At 61.7% G+C, this 3,455-nt stretch overlaps 1 protein-coding gene across 2 annotated transcripts in view; it reads left to right on the top strand.

Moving 5' to 3' along the window:
• Positions 1–3,455, top strand: part of THRA (thyroid hormone receptor, alpha) — a 24,731-nt gene that overhangs the window by 6,194 nt on the left and 15,082 nt on the right. The gene's annotated exons all lie outside the window — the stretch shown is intronic.

The following is a 3,455-nucleotide window of genomic DNA, read 5'->3' on the forward strand; positions in this document are numbered from 1 at the left end:
TCTCTCTCTCTCTCTCTCTCTCTCTCTCTCTCTCTCTCTCTCTCTCTCTCTCTGCCTCTGCCTCTGCCAGTTCTGCCTGGGTGGGGGCTACTCTTGCCTTTCTCGAGAGCCTGGGAGAACATCCCTGCCTTTCTTTCCCCTCCACCATTCCCTTCCCTCCTCCCCAGCGCTTGCAGGCAACTTCTCCTTAGAAGAGGGAGCGAGGAGGGAGGACCCCGAGACTTGTGCCCATGGTGCCATCTGCAGCAAGTGCCTTAGCCCCGTGACATTCATGCCGCCAGCGTTCAGCTGCCCCAGCTCCCAGCTCCAATTACCCGCTGGCTGCTGGGGGAGGGTGGGAGAATGTGCCATGCCCAGCTTGGGGTGCTCCTAATTCTGCCTTCTTGGCTACTGAGGGGCACTGGGGTGGGGAGCGTGAAGGTCTGTGGGCTGGTAAGGAGGGGCTGAGCTCTCCAGCAAGGATGTGGGCACGACCACCCATCAGTGGGCGTGGGGGATGGATGCGACCCGGGAGGAGACCTTTAGCCCTGGGGACCCACCTTGCTGCCTGACAGGAGCTGGCCTGGGGAGGAGGGTGAGGAGAGCAGCAGGTGGGTGAGGCTATGGAGGAGTGGGGTGGGAAGCAGTCTTTGATGTTTGATACTGGGCATCTGGCCCAAGTCAAGGCTGCTGTTTATGTCTTTCTGTCTCTGACCTGCAGGGGGGAGTTTCCTGTTATATTCTTTTGGGGGGGTGGGGAGGATCCTTTGTTTAAGTAACCAGTCTCCCCGTTATGTGTACTATGTGTACCCCACCCCCGTCTTCCATTCTCTAGCCTCTAAGGCCCCATGGTGGCACAGGGAGCAGACTCTGGGGTCACTGCCCTTAAGCTCAGAATCCCAGCTCTTGGGGGCCTGGAGAGAGCTCAGGGAGGGGTGCTGCCTCCTCCCCTCCCCTCTCCCCGGCTGGTGCCCTGAGTCTGTGTGTGTACTCCTCTGCCACATCACACCTGCCAAGTAGTACCTTCCTTCCCGCCTTCACTCCTCCTCTCTTTCCTGGCACCAGGATGACAGAGAGTTGGGTGGGGCAGCCCTGCTCAATCCATACCTGAGAACAGAACAGGGGGGTCTGGGAAGGAGAGAGAGAGGTCCCAGCCCTCAAGAGGCCCCTGCCTCTCCACACGGGGCATGTGTTGCTGCGGCAGCTCTACCCTCACGGGGACTCCCAGGGGCTGTTGGAGTTTGTGGCCGCCCGTGGGTGCCCACGTTGGCACGGGGGGGGCGGGGGCAGTGTCTGCACACAGATGCCTGTTTGCCTGTGCATGCCCGCTTGTGTGCTTGGGCTGCAGTAGCGGCCTCGGCCCCTCAGCATCGCCCTTCCTGGCTCCCGTGGTGTGGAGTCAGGGCATCCATGCCAGGTGATTGGGCCTGGGTGCTGGGAGAGGGACCTCCCTCCACCCTGGCAGCAGGCAGAGGGGAAGGGGAGAGGGAGGTGTGAACCTACCCACAGCACTATTAATAGCCCACATGCCAGGCCACCAAGAACCAGCTGTCACCGTGGAAACCATTCCTGCTCCCCCCTCCCTCCTGCCTCCCTGGGGTGGGACTAAGGCGGGGTAGGAAGCCCCCCCACCCATCCTTCTTTGTTACCTTTCTCTTTTTGTCTCCCCCCTCCTTCGTTTGTCTCTCCTCCCCTGTCTGTCGTCCTTTCCACCTCACCCCTTCCCTCCCATGCCCCGTTGGATGCTCCCACTTCCTCTCCCCTACTTCCCTGTCATCCCAAGCTCTGCCCCGGCCCTGCCCCATCTCTTTGTTCTTACCCCTCCCCTCCTTTTTCCCCTCTACCCCCATCCCCCTTTTGCCCCTTCTCCTCCCCTCCTTCTCCCCTTTCCTCTGCCCCCTCTGTGTGTATGTGTTTCTCTCCGGCTGGCAAGAGGAGGGCTGAACTTTCTTCAGAGCATTAAGGACAAAGTTCAGGGGCCCCAGAAAGGTGGGGCCAAAGCCCAGGGCAGGATTATCAGAGGGTTCCTGTGTGTGTGGTATTTGGGGCTAGATCCTGGGGGCAGAGAGTCCCCTCTGGCAGCCCCAGGTCCTTTGGAGGTATCCCTCAGACCTGCAGGACGGCAGAGTGGGATAGACTGGCAGTGGAAACCTGGCACAGTGCCTGTGGATGCCGCATTGGCCTCTCAGCCCTGTCACCCCCCCAACCTCCCCACCCCCTAGCAGAAGCACTTAAGCTTAATGAAATGCTTCCCCCTCCGCGGGCACCTTGCCCATACTGCCACCCAGCAGCTCTTCTCCGACAAAGCGGGAGTGGGTGGCCAGGCCAGCCGACAGGTGGGTCTCGCTGTCCTGCTGTCCAGCCTGGTCTCTGAACCCCGTAGCTCCGCCCCTTCTGCCTCCCTGGGCTGAGCCTCCTGCACCTCTGCGGGGCGGTACCAGGAAGGAGTTTGGGGAATCAGACTGGACCCTTGCAGGAGGGGAGAAAGGCTGCCCTGAAGGGTGGGTACCCCTGCCCCACGCCCCTTCCCTGCTGACCTTTTTCTGTCCACGGCTAACACTTGCTCACATGGTTTGTGCCTCCCCGCTTGCTGGGCCCTCTGCCTCGGCTCTGTGTCATGTCAGCGACCCAAGTATGTCCCTGGAGAGATGTCAAGGAGTCCCCAGGGGTTCCAACCTCTTGCTAGGTGCCAGGTGAGGGTGTCCTAGCCAGTGAGGGCAGCACCTTGCTCCTCTGCCCACTACCAGGGGCTAACTCTAGCCTGGGCTATACTGATTGGCACCAGGGCACCATTCAGCTCAGCGTAAAGGTGGAGCAGAGAGTGAGCCTGCCCCTCCCCCTGGCGGGCACGTGCAAACCCTTGGCAGTGCCCAGACACATTTGGAGTTAAGGCTGGGCAGGGGAGGGGGAAGGGGAAACAAACATGGTGGCTTAGGTTGGCACTGCCCCAGGTCTGCCCTGTGCAACTGGCGAGGGGGGCGTGGGGGGGAAGGGGTCCTCCAGAGCCATGGCCTGGGGCAGGAGCTGCCCACGCCATGCCCTGCGGCTGCTGCGGGTATTCCCTGCCTGACCCAGCCTGCAGCTGGTAATGCCCATTCCTCTACACACTGGCCCTCTCCGGCTGCCCCCAGGGCCTGCTCCCCAGGGCCGCCCCTCTCTTAGCATGCCCACTCTTGTGCCTGCCTCCTTCCCTCCCTGGGGGCGCTTGGGCCTCCGGCTGGCGAGTGGATTTTTCCAGCTTCTGTAAACAAGTGGTGGCAGTGTGCCAGGCGGGCAGGAGACAGGCGGGGGCAGCACCGCAGCCAGGGTGTGCCAAGCACCGAGGCACAGCCTCGGGGGGAGACGGAGACACCTAGACCCTGAGAGAGAGAGACATTCAGGCGCAGACAGACAGACAAGTGAAGGCTCGCTGGACACAGATAGAAGTGGAAACAGAGAGTAGCCCTCTATTGTCCAGCCCAACCCCCACAGCAGCC

Source organism: Carlito syrichta, unplaced genomic scaffold (assembly GCF_000164805.1).
Source record: "Carlito syrichta isolate Samal-C Ts95f unplaced genomic scaffold, Tarsius_syrichta-2.0.1 Scaffold111596, whole genome shotgun sequence".
Classification (NCBI taxonomy): domain Eukaryota; kingdom Metazoa; phylum Chordata; class Mammalia; order Primates; family Tarsiidae; genus Carlito; species Carlito syrichta.